Below are 19,696 nucleotides of genomic sequence, written 5' to 3'. Positions count from 1 at the left end.
GACGGAGTGCCTGTTTTGGCGTTTCTCACGTGCCCTCGGTTTGGAAAAGACATTTGTCACCCTAGACTGGCCTGTCTAGCTGTAGCGAACAATGAAGGTGCGGGGTGTCAACCCCGTATAGATCTATACACAAATTCCCGCTCTCCCTCCAGGAGACTCTGGCTATAACTCCTTACAGGACTGATACGTACACTAATATTTTTATATTTAGGTACTTTTGAGATTTGTCTGACTAGAATATTAACAACCTTTTGAGCTATCGTTAGAGATCCATTATTTGTTAGATAAATAATGAAATTCGTACTCATTGAATAGAAATATCGTTCTAGTTCCATATCGTTGATTGTGCTCGTTAACTGGGTGCTCGTGTTCGTTCCTTTTCGTTTATTGAAAAACAAGTCATTTTAGTCAAGAGAAAAGTGTCAAGTTATAATTTGTATAATTTTATAACTGCCGGTTATGACACGCATTTTCTGTTTTATGATATATAGAACACAACTTATATTGTTAGAGGTTTTATGACAACGGTTTATTACATGAAAATATTTCTGTCATAAAGGCTCTATTTGTGTAATTTCTTGACGCAAACTTTTATGTTGAATATTTATAAAATACTCCCTGATAGTTTGCAAAGTAGTCACAAAGTTTCTATTTTCGAAAGTCACTAGAAATGGTGTCCACTTAGTAAGGTCCCTTTCTATAACTTTTATCTTTAGACATGAAAGCATAGATAAAGAGGTTAAGTTGGACACACCCAATAGTTGGGAGACTCTTTTGTACAAAGTATCCTCTGTTCTTTATGAAATTGAGAATTCCTACGTTCATGAGTATATTACTAAAATATTAATTTAATAATATTTCACACACATATACAAACATACGTATATATGCAATCATTTAAGAATTTAGGCAAGGTTTGACTTGTACTCTCCCCCAAAAACATTAAAACATTGAAACGGTGGGGTATGAAGCTCATCTTAGTTGACTTGCTGGGTGAGTTGAAGAGCTGAGGAGGAGTTTCCAAGTTCCAACACTTGAGAGTTTCTTTGAACTTAAAAATATCCTAAGAATAATTTTTGTGTAAATGTAATGAAATCTTAGAATAATGTGAAGAATTGTTGTTCAAAGAGGATAAGAATACTCACCAAAGAAATCTGGGAATTTCCTTTGAAGAGATGAACTTAAAGCTTGAAGGAGTTGAGAGCACTCTTAGCAGTTTGCTGGAGATGAAAATGAGAAGTGGGGAAAAGGAAAAAAAGGAGTTCATGTATTCTAAGTGGAGGGATATGAGTGATATGACACCTGCTTGGAGGACTGGTGTACAAGACTTATCTCCATGGGTATTTTTGTGTTTAATTGGGATTTGCTTGGGAAATGAGGAATTTCATCAAATCACAAAGTCAATCCCTTTGTCATTTTCTTGATTTAGGATAAGGTTTTCCTAAATCCTAAACATTTATTTTTATGAAAAATATGCTTAAAATAATTAATTTTGTCATAAAATAAGGGTTTTAGGGATCTCAGTTAAGAAAAACACAAGTTTGGTGGGATTCTCGACCTCAAAATACTTTAAAATGATAAAAAGGACCAAAAATGACCAAAATCTGGAGCTTAGAAGCGGAATCCGAAGTTCTTATGAAATTTCCAGAGCAAAGGAGTAAATTTCGAAGCAAGTAGTTCAAATTCCGGAGGGGAGGGTGATAAGTTATTAAATAAACTTGAAGATCGATTAAATCTTTGTAACAGGTATTACGATGAACCCAAAACAGTAAATAAGACAAGTATGGATCAAAATATGTCGAATGATTAATTCAAACAATCCTCAGCAGAGCTCGACTAAGAACTTCCGCTGTAGAGGATTTAGGGTTACAAGAACGATAATAATAAACTTCTGAATAATGCTCTGATCTATCGTTACTATCGTTAACCTAAGATGCATGCAAGCACCTATATATATAATAAACCCTACTATACTCACGGATGGACAGGCCCATACCGGAGATATAAAAATGGACTAACAACCGAGCCCAATAGACGCAACACTTAATACAAAACACGACCCAACAATCTCCCCCTTTGCGTCAAATTGGAGCGAGACTACTTCTTCTTCTTACTTGGGCCAGCAGCGGGAGTCTTCTTTACAGTATCAAACAAACGTGTGATAAGAGCGAGAATAGTCTGTCTGAACCGAATGTACCATTGTATCATGTCATCGAAGTACTTGACATCATCCGCTGAGTTTTGCTTGCATCTGTGGATGATCCCCAAAACATGCTCTAAGCAAGCAGTAGTGTACAGATGTTTGTCAGCCAAGGCAAAAAGACATCAGCCTCATTGCGTCGACTTCTACGCTTCAACAAGTCGACAACTGTTTCTTTGTCTTCTTCCTCTTCTTTCTCAAAAATATTTTTGCCTTTATCTTTCACACCCAAACCGGAGGCTTGGCCTACTGGAGGAGGTTCGGTTGTGTGAGTTGCCTTTGAGGAATGAGGTGGTTGGGATACAGATTCCTTCTCTCCCCCTTGTTTCGGAATGGACACGAAATCAAGTAACCCTTCAAGTTTGCTTAGCAGGGCAAGGGCTGGAGCGAGCTTCTCTGCAAGGGTACGCCTCACAGAATAGTTAAGGATAGGATCATGTGCTTCAAGGATGTTTGAGATGGCAGAGTGGACATCCGAAACACACGTCTTTATCACCTCCCTTTCGGACCGAAGAGAGTCAATCTCCTGTTGAGAGTGGGAGAGTTGAACACTCTTGACCTTTAGAGTAGTGGTCTTCTTGGCAAGAACATCCATAAGAGAATTCTCAGCAGCCAAATCTTCTTGTAGCTTCGAGAGACGCTCGGCTATGGTTGTGCGAAATGGTGAGTTGTCGTCGGAAAGCGTTTGACGAAATGAAGCGAAGGACTTCAACTCAGTTGAGACAGACATTGTCAACTGTTGAACAATTGGTTCCAACGTAGTCTTAGCAACATTTGCACTCTCCTGTAAAGACTTTAACAGGACAGAGGCATCAGAAAATAGTTTATCGACTTTTTTGGTCGCAGCCTGACAAGCTTTCGTTGAGGCGTCGATGGCGGAGGTTGCAGAAGTAATGGAATCTTGCTGAGCCTTAGATAAAGCGTCAACAATCTTCTGAATTGCATCTTCAGAAAGGGATGACTGAGAAGTGGAAGAGGAGGCGATGAGTAAATCAACTTTGTCATGGAGCTCCTTGAGATGTCGTTTTGTAATAGGAGCGTCGTCATCGTCATCACTCTGTATTTGAAACGGACTATAGTAGACCGAGTCAAACGTCATATCTTCCTCGCCAAGGAATGGTTCTTCATCCTCTGAAGCATGACCAGGAGAAGGTGGTGGTGGTGAAGCTGGTGGTGTAGTAGTATGGGTAGGTTCAGGTTGGGTTGTTTCGGGTATAGGTGTCGGTTCGGATGCTTTTGTAGTTTCGGGTGCTGGGGTGGTTTCGGGTGCATCAGTAGGAACCCCCATATCAGATACGTTGGCTCGAACATCTGCAGTGGATGTTGTGGTTGCTTCGGTAAATATTGGAGTTGGTATTGCGATGGAAGTGGGTGGTATTGAAGTAGTGGAAGTTATGGGGGGAATAGAAATAGGAATGGTTTTAGGTGGAGAGTTAATGGGAGAAGTAGAGGCATGAACTTCTGGGGTAGGAGATCTGGGTGGAGTGTTGCCTCGTGGAGATTCGTCAGAATCCGAACTCTCACCCTCAGACTCGCTTGAGGAGGAAGCGATGATCAACTTTCACTTGGGCTGAGTTTTTCGGCGCTTTTGCTGCGGAGACTGAGCAACCTTGGTTGGTTTCCTCTTCTTTGGAGAAGGGCCTTTAGCCCCTTTCGCCACTTGTTTCCCCTTATCAGCCTTCTTGCCTCTTGGAGCAGGCTTGTCGACGTCATGAATAGACTTCAATATCTCCGGAGTAAGATCCCTCGGACCAGAACGCTTGAATCCTTTGTACGTCTGGATAATCCGGCTATCAGCAGGAACATCGCCATACATGGTTTCCGGAATTGAACCGTTGAATGGAAACTTGGAAGCGTCCGATACAATGATCTTCGTGGTATGGAAGGTACCAATCGAAGACATTGGAGCACCAGCGACAATGGGGACGTGGTACTTGTCCATCACCCATTTCGTGACCAAAGTCCAGAACCTAGCGTAAGAAATCTTTGAATGCTTGGAAGTAGAGGAGAGACTCTGAATGAGTTGTTGCCACAGAACATAGCCATAATCCATGTTGATGCCATTGTAGACACCATACATTATAGACAAAAACAACCGACTGGCACCATCAGATCCAACGCTTCTTTCAGATAACCCTTTGAATATAACAGTGAACATCCCGTTCCACTGTGGAGGTAGGCACGACTTCTTGAACTTCGCAACTGAAGTAAGCACCTCCGTATAACCCATGTTGTAAAACATGTTGAACAAGTGCCCCATTGGAATCGTTTCAGGGTTAACCCTCGAGGAATCAGGTTCAAACCCTAACAGCGAGCAAAACCTTTGCTTGGAAATTGATGCCTTGTGCTGAAATATATCAAAGAAGACTCTGTCAACGACCTTGTTGTAGTGAGCGGTCGCAAAGATCTGCGACAAGAACTCCATCGGAACAGATTCAGCTCTTGTAAGTGCAGGAGAAATTGGGGAATACTTCAAACACTCGATAATGGGGAACATGAAGGCGTCGTAAACATGAGGGGTTAAGTCGATGATTAGACTTTGTTGTGGGCGAATGGGTAGTATATGGGATGTTGCGTGAACAGAAGAAGAATCTGCCATTGCTTGAAGAGAGTTGAGGAGATGATAAACAGGAAAGTATTAAGGAATTTTTGCTCTCTGGGAATTTTAATTGCGGTAAAGAGGTAAATGAAGGATTATGTTGCCTTTTATACTGGGGATTTAGGAGAGAGAAAGATCTTCCCAAATCTTCAATTGAAAATCGAAGAGTTTTCCGGAGTTGACTGATGCGTGACAGTTGGGGTAGCCGATGATCACGCATGAGAGAGTGTTAGACCCCTAAGAACACGCCTCCCATCAAGCGCTGTTTGGATATGAACCGTTTCAGATTCACACGCGCCCCTTCTACGCCATTTGGAGATGAGACGGTTCCAATTCGCACGCTTTCCCTTTTGCGCCGTTTGAAATCAAATCGATTAGACTCCCGCCTGAGTCAGCATGTCTTCATCTTATCCCTTTGAATTGGAACGACATCTTTTGAAAAATACCACCACGTGGATTAAAATCAACCACAGCCTTTAATCGACTGCCAATCCAAGTAAAATGCCTTGTAATTATTAGAACCAGAATTTTGGAAAAGCAAGGATTTTCATGCTTAGGGTGTAAAAGAAAAGAAATAAAGCAAAATTTTTAGGAAAAATGTGATGTCAATAAAGACACGAAACAAATGATCCCGGGCACGAATCTCTTCCTTCAAAGTCAAGAGAGACCTTAAAGTGTTTGTGTGGTTTCCCGTTGAATAACGATCAAACACTTATTAAGAAGTGTTGAAAGGCTTCTTTTAACTAGGCTTATTAGGGTGGCTATCGCTTCGATTCAAAATTCCTAGTCTTGATATAAGACAGAAATCGAACAAAGTACTTGTGAGACCGGTGTAGTCTATTGAACAAGTAGGTTGGGAATATTTTAAACTGGCTGGGAATATAAAATCTAAAAAAAATTAAAACTGGATCCCAAGGGAAGAAATGTTATGGGTGTTAACAATTTCATAAGAATCACACAAAAGAAAAATTTGAGATTTCAACGAGGTACGTACGTCAATTCATTAGTGAAAACTAGAGCAAATTAATTGTTCACCGTCAATTCGTATTGGGTATTGAATTTTGGGTTTCACTTAGATCGTAGTGACACGAAACTAAGATCATAAACACAGAAATTGTGTAACCATAAACCTCAGTGGTAATTTCTGAGAGTCTCAAGGGTTACTTTTGTGAAACGAAAGTGATGGAGAAATGCAATTTAGATGGTGTAAGAAAACAAAGTACCTCTGCTGTGAAAAACTGGACAAAGCAGAAAACTCTTATCTCATGTGAGAAGAGAGTTAGGTAGCTCATGATTAGAATAAATATGATAGCCTAATTGGGAAGACAAGGTTTGTGTATACCAAGTCATTAAGGCTATTAATCAGAATCAGGTGAGGCTTTAGACACAAACAGCAGCATGCTTCTAGGGACACTTAGTTAATTCAATAATTTCCCCATAAACGAACACACACATAAAATTAAAGCCAAAAAGAAAAAAAAGAATAAAATATTTTTGGAGTTTTTTTTTTTGAATTTATAAAAAAAATATTTTTGGAGTTTTTATGAATAAATAAAAGATGAAAATAAAAAATAAGACAAAAGAAGAAAAAAAATTACAGAGAGAAAAAAATTTGGAACCGAACCCGAGCATTTGGTTTATTTCGGTTGTGAAAAACTTTGGAACCGAACCCGAGCGTTCGATCTATTTCGGGTAAGAAAAATTTTGGAACCGAACCCGAACGTTCGGTCTATTTCGGTTACCAAAGAAAATAGATTTTCAAAAAGAGAATAGTTTTGACAATAAGAGAAATGCATTTGGAACAATTATACAAAAGATTTACAACTAAGAAAACTACCTTTGATAGAGGAGCGAAAAGCAGATTATTCAACCGAACCCGAGCGTTCGGTTCATTTCGGTACATTAGTACAAGACCCGAACCCGAACGTTCGGTCTATTTCGCTTCTTACTTTTGAGTTTGAGAGGTAATGTTTGGTACTGACTCCGATTCCATCATACCTAGCCCTTGTAGAATTTTGTTGAACGATGCTTCAGGAAGAGCTTTGGTGAAGATATCAGCCAGTTGATCAGTGGTTCGAACAAAATGAATTTCAACGTTCCCATCTTCCACATGATCTTTAATGAAGTGATACCTCAGTGCTATGTGCTTAGTCTTCAAGTGTTGCACTGGGTTATGACAGATCCTAATTGCACTTTCTGAGTCGCAATATAGTGGGATCTTTTTCATATTGAGTCCATAATCCCGGAGTTGACTTTGGATCCAAATCACTTGAGAAGTACAAGAGGCAGCTGCGATATATTCTGCTTCAGCGGTAGACAGAGATACACATGTCTGTTTCTTTGATTGCCAACTAACCAACTTTCCGTCTAGGAATTGGCAGCCTCCCATGGTGCTTTTCCTGTCTAGTCCACAACCTCCAACGTTTGCATCTGAGTAGGCTTGAACGAAGAAGCCTGAGTTGGATGGATACCATAGGCCTAAGGAGGTAGTTCGCTTGAGATAACGAAGTATGTTCTTCACGGCAAGCAAATGAGGTTCATGTGGATTCGCCTGAAATCTAGCACAGTAACAAACAGAGAACATGATATCAGGCCTGCTAGCAGTAAGATACATCAGTGAACCGATCATCTGGCGATATAGCGTAATATCAACTGCTGGCTTATCCAATGATGGATTAAGCTTGGTGCCGAACGCCATTGGAACTTTAACCTTTGAATCTCCCATCATGCCAAATTTTAAGGAGAGTCTTCGTGTAAGCTTCCTGATTAATAAAGATGCCTTCGGGTCCCTGTCTAATGTTTAAACCAAGGAAAAAATTAACTGGACCCATTGAGCTCATTTCAAATTTAGTCTCCATCAGCTTTCTGAATTCAGCTGTTAAGCCAGGATTCGTTGAGCCGAAGATGATATCATCGACATAAATTTGAACGATCATAAGGTGGTTACCTTCCTTCTTACGAAAGAAGGTTGGGTCAACCGAACCTTGTTTGAATTTTGACATCTTTAAAAACTTGGTAAGCGTTTCATACCAGGCTCTCGGAGCTTGTTTCAGTCCATATACGACTTTATCCAAAATGTAACAATGATTGGGGTACCTTTCATTTATGAATCCAGGAGGTTGCTCCACGTACACGGTTTCTTCAAGTTCTCCGTTTAGAAATGCGCACTTGACATCCATTTGGTATACCTCAAAGTTTTTGTGTGCAGCATAGGCAAGAAATATTCTAACGGATTCCAGCCTAGCTACAGGAGCGAAAGTTTCTTCATAGTCAATTCCTTCCTCCTGACAGTATCCTTTCACCACCAGACGGGCTTTGTTTCGTATCACGTTGCCTTCCTTGTCCATCTTATTTCTGAAGACCCATTTGAGACCAACAACTGAGGCATCTGGAGGAGTTGGAATGAGGCGCCAAACTTTATTCCTTTCGAATTCATTCAGTTCGTCTTGCATAGCTTGAACCCAATCGGAGTAATCAAGAGCAGTGTTAACTGTCTTTGGTTCAACTTTCGAGACGAAGGAGTTATACATACATAATTCTACTTTTGAAAATAAGGAAGTTTGTTTTGCCTTTAGTTGTGATCGGGTCAGGACCTTTTCAGAGACATTACCGACAATCTGTGAAACAGGATGATCTCTGGTCCATTTGACAAGAGGAGGGTAATTTGGATCATAAGATGGATCCAATTCGGCGTTTACCATCTCTTCTTGGTCAGATTGACTGTCATTGTCATAAGGCATATCAGCATTCTCCCCCTCGACAGATAAGCTTTCAGGTATGTCTTGAGTTTCTTGAGCTACAGGGGTTTCGGGCGGTATCGAGCTCTCGGGTGTTGACGCACCTTCGGATGATGAAGCACTTTTGGGTGTTGTAGCATCTTCGGGTGTTGTAGCACCTTCGGGTGTTGTTGATCGTTCAGGAGAAGCTTGAGAACTGTCCTCCCCCTCAACATGTGAACTCGGTTGTGAAGAAGAGGATGTGTCCTCCCCCTCGACTGAAGCATCGTGCTGTGGAGGGTCGTTGGAACTAGATCCTCCTTCATTCATTCGCTTGGCAGCATCTTCGATGAGTTGCTTCAGATGATCTACTTTGTTGTCTGCTGCACTAGCTTCTGAGAGAGTTGCCTTCTCTGGTTCATCGAATAACTCAACAAACTTCTCAAATAGGTTTGCAATCGAGGCTGTGACTTGGCCTGTGTGAGAAAAGATTTCTCCAACTGTGTCTTCGTTGGCCTTTAGCTTTTTGACATAGCTATCATCAAAATTCACGTAATAAGTCTCTTCTATTTTTCTTGATCGCTTGTTTAATACCCTGTACGCTTTAGAAGTGAGAGAATAGCCCAGAAATATCCCTTCATCGGCTTTGACATCGAACTTGTTACGGTGTTCTTTAGAATTGAAGATGAAGCACCGTGAGCAGAACACATGGAAAAATTTGACATTTGGCTTCCTGTTGTTGATGATCTCATAAGGAGTGAGAGTGAATCGCTTATTGAGATATGACCTGTTCTGTGTAAAACAAGCTGCAACAATAGCACCAACCCAAAAATATAAAGGTAAAGAAGCAAAACTTAGCATGCTTCGGGCCGCCTCACACAAAGAACGGTTTCGTCTTTCGACAATTCCGTTTTGTTGAGGAGTGTAGGGAGCTGAGAAGTTATGACTGGTTCCTTTGTCGGCCAAGAATTCTTCGAATTTTTTGTTTTTGAACTCCAGTCCATTGTCGCTCCGGATGTTGCGAACGACTTTCTTCAGCTGTACTTCAATCTGCTTGATAAACGTCTTCAGCTTGAGAGTCGCTTCAGATTTGTGCTTCAGAAAGAACACCCATGTAAAACGCGAGAAATCATCAACGATGACAAGAATATACTTGCTACCGCCGATGCTTTCGATAGATGATGGACCACACAAGTCAATGTGAATTAACTCTAATGGTTCAACAACTTTAGTGTTTACAATCGATGGGTGACTTTGACGACTCTGCTTCCCCATTTCACAAGCAGCACACAAATATTCTCTATCGAACTTGAGCAATGGAAGACCTCGAACGTGACCCCCAGTGACAAGTTTGTTGATGTCCTTAAAGTTGAGATGAGAGAGCCTTCGGTGCCACAACCAGCTTTCGTCAGATTGTGCTTTGGATAACAGGCAGATAGCTGGATTCCCTTTGATGGGTTTGAGGTTCAGGGGAAACATTTCGCCTTAGCGCTCCGATTTGAGAATGACTCTTTTCGTTTTCTTCTCAATTATTTCCAAACCCTCATCATCGAATGAAACCTTGAGACCGGTACCTACAACAAGCTGAGATACACTGATAAGGTTGTGCTGTAGTCCTTCAACATATGCGACCTTCCTAATCGTAAAATCACCATTTGTTATTATTCCATAGCCTTTTATGGTGCCGAAGGAGTTGTTCCCGAACTTGACATTTCCACCGTTTGAAAGAGACCGAAATTCCCTCAGCTCTTCCTTCCTTCCTGTCATGTGACGTGAGCAGCCACTGTCAATGTACCATTCTTCGTCAAACTGCTCGTCACTAATAACCTGCAAAAATTAAGCAGATTTAGGAACCCAAAGTTTCTTGGGTCCACATGAGCCTTTCACAGGAACAAGAATAGTAAGAGAGATGTCAACAAGATATGTTCTTTTTATTAACGTTGTTTCATCTTTCTTTTTAATGGTGAAAACCTTAATTTTATTGGGATTTGTTTCTTTCGATTTGGATTCTGGTTTAGGTATTTGGACTCTGGGATTATTTTGATTTGTTTCAACTGATGAAAACTTTGATTTTCCTTTCATATCTGTTGATGATTTAGGTTTTTGAGTGCGAACAGAGTTGAATTTAGAAAGAGGTTGAGAGGAATTAGAAGAAGAAGAACGAGAGAAGTTAGACTGAGATGATTTCTTGGCTTGAGATTCTAAGTGACCCTTTTGTTTTTGATCATTAGTGGGACCGAACCTAGATCTTTGGTCTCTTTTGCTCTCGGAACCGAACCTCTGCTTTCGGTTGTCAAATTTTTCAGAGCCGAACGTATCCTTTCGGTTGTTTTGACTTTCAGAACCGAACCTCTCTCTTCGGTTGTTTTGACTCTCTTGTGACCTAACAATGCTTTTCTCTGACTTTAGATTTCTTTGATGATAAGAGAAATGGGCATTTTGAGATTGCCAGAACTGTTTTCTTTCAGAGAGATTCTTCTTGTATCTCTGATTTCTTTGCTGTTTTTGATTTCTCATCTGTTTCGGCTGACGATGGATATTCGCTTTTTGTTTTTGCTTTTTGTCAGCAGGTTCACTTTGAACTGATGATGTGTCGCTTGAAGGAGTGACTTCTTTTGCAGAAACTCCTTTTTCTTCAGGAACATCTTTTGTACCACTAGTACTTGGCACGTCGAAGCTATCAGGTTTGTTCAAAGGTTCTGGCACATATCTGCCTTTAGTTTTCCATGAAGTCCTTTCTGACAGACCAACTGTTTCGTCAGCATTGTCGATAGGAGCAGACCAGAAGAACTCATCATAACCATCAGCATTATCTTCGTTTACAATAGCTGTGAGTTCGGCTGTCTGATGTTCTGTTACGCCTGTGACTTTATACACCTGATTTGGAGTTGTTCTCACCTTTTGGTATACAACAGCCTTTTCTTCAAGGATCGGGGACTTTTGTTTGGACAGACGAGCAAACTCCACAGAATTTTCTGAAATAAGATTTTTGTGGTTTTTGGGTTCGCTCTTGACAAACTCTGAACAGTCAACTGTGTCTTCAACATAAATTTCACTCATATCATCGTCCTCATTGAGCTCAGATGCATTTTCAACATCAATTTTATTTTCTGAACTCAGGTTGGCATTCAATGAGTCAAACTTTTGTATGGTTTTAGTTCTTAGTTTTAGTTTATCATTTTCATCCAAAAGATTTTTCAGCATGTCTTTATGGTCCTTGGACTTTATGAAAGATTCGATTTTGTCTAGACCATACATATATGTTGGATTAACATCCTCAGACGAAACAACACTTTCACAGTTATATGCTTCAACGTCAATTTCATCCTCCTTAAACTCAAGGAAGGGCAAAATCATGCGATGAATTTTCTGCCCTATTTCACAGTTTAAATGAAGTTGAGTGATATTTGTGTAAAGACGCTTAGCAATTAAACAAAAGACATTTCTCTGTTTTAAAAGTTTTAAATTGTCTCTTTGTAAATAAATGTTTTCATCCTTGGATTTGATTAACTCCGACTCCTTCAGCTCGATCCACATCCTCCGTTCCTCACTCTTTGAAGATACCCTGCTTATTTGGTCAGTTAGGTTAGAATTGGTGACCCGTGTTTGAGTTAAACTGCTGTCTAGATGAGAGATTCTTGAATTAACATTTTTTAATTCCTTTTCATATGAACTTTGTGGGACTTTGAATGAAACAAAAACTGATTGTACCTTCTTTATTAATTCATCAAGCTCGTTAAACTGCACGCTGAGAGGTTTTGCTGTGAAGCACAAGTCCTCTCGCTCCTTTGTGTCTTCATTCCCACCATCTGTGTTGTATCCCCTCATCTGAGACACGTCTGACACCATTAAACACTTTCCACCGCTCCCTTCACCTTTTGCAACATAGGCCTTTCCATGAGATGGCTTCCTGACTTCATCGTCCTCAGAATCGGTTGACCAGACCTCTACGCCACTGAACTCATCATCCGCTACCGAACCCTGCACAATTAAAGCATTCATAGAGGGGTTAGTAGTGGATTTCTTTCTTTTGATCTCTTCCAGCTTTTTCAACAGCACAGTTTCTTCGTCTTTCTCCTCATCCTTTTCTGCCATTTTCTTGAGAACACAATCTTTGGCATAGTGGTTCTTTCCTCCACAATAATAGCAGCTCACACCCGAATCTCCTTCAGCTTTCGGTTCCTTCTTTGGTTCTTATGCCTTCGGTTCTTCCCTAACCTTTTCAGAACTGTAACTTCCCTGCCAATTTCGGTTCTTATTTGTAGGGAACCTTTTCTTGATGAACCTCTTTGGGTTTGACACCATCATTGCATAGTCTTCAGAGGTAAGGTCATAATCCTCTAGGTTGAGGTCTTCATCTTCCATCACAGCTTTGCTTTTGGACAGAAGGGCCAATGATCCCAAGCTTGAAACCACATTTTTCGCCTGCAACACAATCTTTTCTTGGGATTTCAAAATCCCTACCAGTTTCGCCAAAGAGTAAGATTTGAATTGCTCATGCGCTTTAACAGTGGACACAACTGCTTTCCACTCAGATCTGAGACCGTTTAAAAATGTAACCTTTTGTTCAATCAACTTCCTTTCAATATCATGTTTAATAATCTTACTAAGAAGATGATTGAAGCGATCGAACGTCTGAGCTACAGTTTCTTCAGGACTCTGCTTGAATTCACCAAATTCGGACAAAAGCAAGGTTTGAATGGAATACTCGAGATCTTCATCCGTAGAATATAACTCTCGCAGCCTATCCCATATTTCTTTGGCAGTGCTGCATGAACTTACCAGCCTGAAAGTGTCAGATTGAAGCGCGAATCTGATTAGTCTCAATGCTTTAATATTGCACTGAAATTTATCTTTTTCGTCTTGAGCAATATCTTTAACATCTTTCAAAAGATCATTATACTCCTTCTGAGTTTTAATAATTCTTGAAGTTGCTGAATGAGCGAATGGTCCAGATACGATTGCTTCCCAGATGAGATATCCATTGTCCTCAGATCCGATGACATAATCTTCAAAGTGATGTGCCCAGACTTCGTAATCCTGGGTGTAAAGGATGGGAATCTTTGTCGTTGATCCAATGCTGTTTGAGATGTTGATGGGATTGGATTGTGACTCGTCCATGCTAGATCGAATAACTTGTTTAAAAGATCAGACTTGTAATATATTAAATTAGGGCAACATAAATAAATGTTGAGTTACGTCAATTATGGGATGACGGCTCAATAAATATCAGTAAATGTGGAATAACCCTAATTGCAACCTTTTTCACAGAAAAGAAGTGTATGAATTACACAGCCTCCTGCTCTGATACCAATTGATAAGTTATTAAATAAACTTGAAGATCGATTAGATCTTTGTAACAGGTATTACGATGAACACAAAACAGTAAATAAGACAAGTATGGATCAAAATATGTCGAATGATTAATTCAAACAATCCTTAGCAGAGCTCGACTAAGAACTTCCGCTGTAGAGGATTTAGGGTTACAAGAACGATAATAATAAACTTCTGAATAATGCTCTGATCTATCGTTACTATCGTTAACCTAAGATGCATGCAAGCACCTATATATATAATAAACCCTACTATACTCACGGATGGACAGGCCCATAACGGAGATATAAAAACGGACTAACAACCGAGCCCAATAGACGCAACACTTAATACAAAACACGACCCAACAGAGGGTATATCCTGCGAGGGTCCGAAGTGGCAGCATGGGAGTTTCGGAGGTGCTGGGAGAATTTCGAAGCTTCTCTCCTGATTGCGGAGTACTCCCTTCGGATGCGAGACATCTGATCCGGACCGAAGATACGAGGCAGTCTAACCCTTCCGAAATGAGGCGAGGCGAGGTCTTTCGGAGTTGATCCGAACATCCGAACATGGTGCTTCCGGAGTGAAGCCTTCCGTAGTCTATTAGAAGATTTGAAGCAAAGGGGTTTCGGGGTGAGAACCTTCTTGGTTCCTTAGGAGGTGTCCGGATTAAGAGGGTTCCGGACCAAGAGGGTTCCGGACCAAGAGGGTTCAGGAGAAAGAGGGTTCCAGACGAAGAGGGTTCCGGACCAAGAGGGTTCAGGAGAAAGAGGGTTCCGGACGAAGAGGGTTCCGGACCAAGAGGGTCCTTTTGGGGTTTCCTCTTCCAGTTTGAGCTGTTTTTAACTGAGGAAGGTAGTTAGAGAGATTTCACATAATTAGAGAGATTTAGGAGAGATTTCACATACTTGGAGAGATTTGGGAGAAATTCACTATTCTTGGAGAGATTTCACATACTTAGAGAGATTTGGGAGAGATTCACTACTCTTGGAGAGATTTCGTATACTTAGAGAGATTTAGGAGAGATTTCACATACTTGGAGAGATTTGGGAGAGATTCACTATTCTTGGGGAGATTTTACATACTTAGAGAGATTTGGTAGAGATTTCAAATACTTAGGGAGATTTGGGAGAGATTCACTATTCTTGGAGAGATTTGGGAGAGATTCACTATTCTTGGAGAGATTTGGGAGATATTCACTATACTTGGAGAGATTTTCATTCTAACACTATATGGCTCCTTAGGAACTTATATTGAACACTTAGGTGTGTTAGCACAAGTCTCACAATAGTCCTTGCTTACTTGAGGACGAAATTTCCTTAGTAAAAAAGGCTAGTTGTGACAACATGTATCTTAGTAAAACATAGATCCAAGGTTTTTAGGGTTGCATGCACACGTTAGGAGTGTTAGAATGCTCAAAACCCAACAGTTACAACTCTCCCCAACTTAAATTGTATTTTTTTCCTCGAAATTCGTCGTGGTTAAAATTTCTTAAAACAACACCAAAACAATCAATATGCTTCCTACAACCACTTCATAAAATGAAGACTTCTAGAAAGAAACATTAAGAGACCCTTCGAAACCCAATGATGCTAACAGAGAACCCAATCACTTGAAGGTACTCAACTACAACAACTACCTCTCTTTTTCAAACTATAAGACCCAACTCACCGCGAAAACCAATCAGAACGGAAAACTCTCGAAACTGCAAGTACAACCAATTTCCATCAAGATACTACACAAGACTAGGAACCCGTCAGTCTGAACTCTAGAAACCATATCTGAACACCGATGATCATCCATTCGCTATCCTATCCTTAGTCCCTGACTAGGAACATCACCAACCATGCGGAAAGAATACCCAAAACATCCCTATTGTGAAATCCAATCAATCCCAAATCCATAAGGTATGCCTAATAGACCTCAATTATACACTTGAATTCTTAAAAAGTCATCACTTACCCATAGCTCCCAAGAGCGTAACAACGGTCAATCAAAAAATCTTATATGACAACCAAACTCCCATAACAGCTTAGATGCATAGCCATCTGACTAATCATCAAAGAGACCTACAATGAACTCCATCACTGGTAAATTTAACTCACACGAAACCATTCTCAAAAAATCTAAAAGGATCCACAAAGAAAAAGCTCAATAAGGAATTGTTGATAAACAACCGTGACTTTTCCAACAAGGCAATGTCCTACAAATGCCCGACCCAAACTTGTTGGCCATTATGCTACCAGTAGCAACACCATACTGATCAAGCTCCCATCATGCCAAGAAGACTAACGAATCAAGACCCGGTGTCTTATCCACTTAATTCATATCTATTATGGTTCACGATACATCATGACAACATCCAATCATTGGCACAAGAAGCTCATGACTCAACATTGATCTTGCCATCATCCAACCACGGGCATAAAGACTCATGACCAATACCTATGTTGGTCTATAGACACATAACCATCATCCCACCGACCTGTAGGAACCCAGTCAACATCCTTCCCACACTAGTCAACCATAAAACGAGCTATACGGTTCAATAGTATGCAAACCCCACCGCAGGCTAGACTGCTACTAACCACAACTACATGACAACATGATTACATGTGACCAGAAAACAAGATAAACAGTTAAATGCTTATTCCAACTCGAAAGCAATAAATCAAACGAGAACCATGCCAGAAAACTGAACCAGGTGTTCTCAGGATATCTTATTTAATCTACATGAAGTCCTTATAACCATGTTAGACGAATCTCAACTGCTAACAGAAACATCCTCATGAATGATCGAAACAAGAACCCACGCCTTAATTAAAATTGAACACATACCACAAATGTGCACCTAACATGATAAAACTTCCAAATTCGAAGGAATATCCAGAGCCTTGATCTCTTACTTCGGTGGTGCCAAAACCTACACCCGCCACGAATCCCACGATAGGTCTACATCCCAACCGACCACCCAGCCTTAGGATGTAAACCTCGAGTCGACCATCACAATTGCTTCCCACTTGAGTCCAACAAATCACACCATCACTACTTCGAACAAGGCCCTTGATCCCTTAGAATCAGCTAACCTACATACGTATGCTCCGTTTAGACCCAATATGCCATGACTATTAAGGCCGAAACAACTATTGGACTCGTCTTAATCCTAAAAAACCATAATCGATAAACTAATAGAGACGGAAACACACTACAACGAATCCCGATGCTAAAACATGTTATCTATCCTCAACTAGCTGCTTAGAAACATTTTCGAATTAACGGTTTTTACCCAACTTCGAAATGGTGAAAAAACTTATGAAGAATGAAGAAGTTTCATTTTGAATCCCTGGAGTTCGTGAGAAATAGCAAAATTTACCCAACTTCGAAATTGGGCTGAAAATTTTGAGAAATGGGATTATTTTCGAAATAGGCCCCTACAATTAATGTGAATTAACACTTTATGCCCAATTTCGCAAATGGGGTAGTGTTTCGCATCTTAGGCTGTTTTGGGCGCACCGAGTCACTACAAAATTTTGAAATTGATAGTTTCTACCCAAATTTGTGAAATTTTGTCAAATGGGGTCCGTGAACGAATTCGAAATTGAAGATTTTTTGGATTTTCCGGATTTTTGCAAAATGTTTATGCCATGTGTTAAGGGGGAGATTTGGATAGAAAAATTCCGAATTTGAGCACTTTCTCATTTCTTTTTGGTTTTATCGATTATAAAAGGGGGGGGGGGGGGAGAGAATTAAATATGGGAATTCAAAAGTTGAATTTTTCATATCACGCATACTTGAAGACCGAAGTGTTGGATTAGGTGTCTAAGCCCATAACTATAAATGGGATATACTTGACTCGATAGTAGCATGGTCCTTTTGGGTTACCTTTACACTGGTGACTAGACAGGATGACTGTCAAGGAACTTATTAAAAGTATAAGGGTTGTTTTGTAATTATTTGATAGTTGAGGCTTTGGGCCATTGGATCACCCTTATTAGGGCTAGGCCGAAAATCCTAGAAGGATCTAGGAGTTTTCTTCCAAGGCTTAATGCAAGGAGGTCCATGGGCTTGCTTAGGCCCTGAGCTAAGGGATTAGGGTTTCCACCTTGAAACCCTAGCTGGCCTCAAGTATAAATAGACCCCTAGGCTTAAGATTTTGTCCTACCCCTTTAGAAACCCTAGAAGAGACGATTTCTAGAGCAAGTTGAATTATCTCCTCTCTCTCATATTCATCCTTTCACTCTTGTGTGTTTGTGAGCCATTAGAGGTACTATATTTGTGGTACTTGTTCTCAAGAGCGAAGGAACTTCAAGATTTAGTTATTATTACTACATAGCAACAAAGGTATGTATTCTAATCCCTTTAGTTTTTGAATTTAGAAATATTAGATGCATGCTAGGGTTTCCTTTTTTGTTCATTTGTTGTATGTCTAATAGTGAAAACATAGATCCAAACTAGGGTTGCATGCACACATATGATTGTTTGTATAAAACCCAACAGTGGTATTAGAGCCTTTGGTTTTTGTTTTCAATTAGATTTAATACAAAAGTATGAACTTGACAAATTAGGGTTTATGGAAAATAAACCTTAGTGCTTGGATTTTCGAAATTAGAGTTCCAAAACCCTAGTTTTTGAATTTTGTTAGGGTTTCTTGAACCCTTTCCTTTGGCATTGAATTTTCGATTTTAGGGTTGTCTAACCCTAGGGTTTTCGAAAATGCCTTATTCCCCAAGATTAGATTCCAAGATTTTAGGGATTAGGATAATGTCATCTTTTGTAACTATCCCTTTAATTGTTTAAATAGATAATTAAAGATTTTTTGAATTATCCCATCCCAAATTTTCGAATTTTAGGGGATAAAGGGATTATGTTAAATTAATTGTTTAATTTAGTGGATAATCCTTCAAGATTTAATAATTTAAATTAATTGTTTAATTTTGGACAATTATTAAATCAATGTTTTAATATTTAAGATTTTAAAATTAAAAGGTATTAATTTTCGAAAATTTTAAATTTGATTAAAACCCTAGTATTTTGAATTGTTTAAAGTACACCCTTATACTATTATAATATTATATGATTAATAATTATATATATATATATATATATATATATATATATATATATATGTATGTATAAGATAAGCTAGTCTTACCGTTAGTAAGCCTCATTCATTAAGCCAATCTATAAGGGGGGGGGGGGTATAAGGTAACTGCCTATAAAATGGAAGTTTAATGGGTGTCCACTCTCACCCACGGGTTCCTTGATTGGTGAAGGGTCGTTAGCCGAACGGGTATGATAGGGCAACTAATTCCTCATTAATAAGTATAATGATTTATAAAGTAACTAAATGTTTTTATAAATTCCTAATCTTAGTTACTTTAGGAAAAATCTGAAAATGATGCTATTCCATGAAATCACGCTTTGCACCTTGCCAAGTCATTAGTGGAGCATGTGTGGTTAACTAGCACACTAATTTGGGACTAGAAAAGGTGGCAAAGGGTAGCTCGATGTTTATCATAGATCAATGGAGCGTGTGTGGTTAACTGACACATTGATTAGGTGGTAAATGACATCGAGAGTACCAAGTATATTTGCATGGTTGTTCACACCTTGTTTGTGATCCTCGGTATCCCAGTCACAAACTTGAAGGCCATATCGAGATTTAAACATGCCATCGAAAAGTTCAATGAATCTCAAATGATCTAGGAATTTCAATTCATTTAAAACTTAAAATCTTTTTCGTTTTTCATGGTGGAAATTGGTAAATCTTCATTTACCTACCTTCTAATTATTTGCAATTAGATTACGACATCCCTCTTCTGAATCGTAAATAATTGTGTTGGGTCCTAGCCCTAAATTTTCATTTGG

The sequence above is a fragment of the Lactuca serriola genome, chromosome 3 (assembly GCF_051521515.1).
Source record: "Lactuca serriola cultivar US96UC23 chromosome 3, Lser_US96UC23_V15, whole genome shotgun sequence".
Lineage (NCBI taxonomy): Eukaryota > Viridiplantae > Streptophyta > Magnoliopsida > Asterales > Asteraceae > Lactuca > Lactuca serriola.
This window is presented reverse-complemented; position numbering follows the sequence as displayed.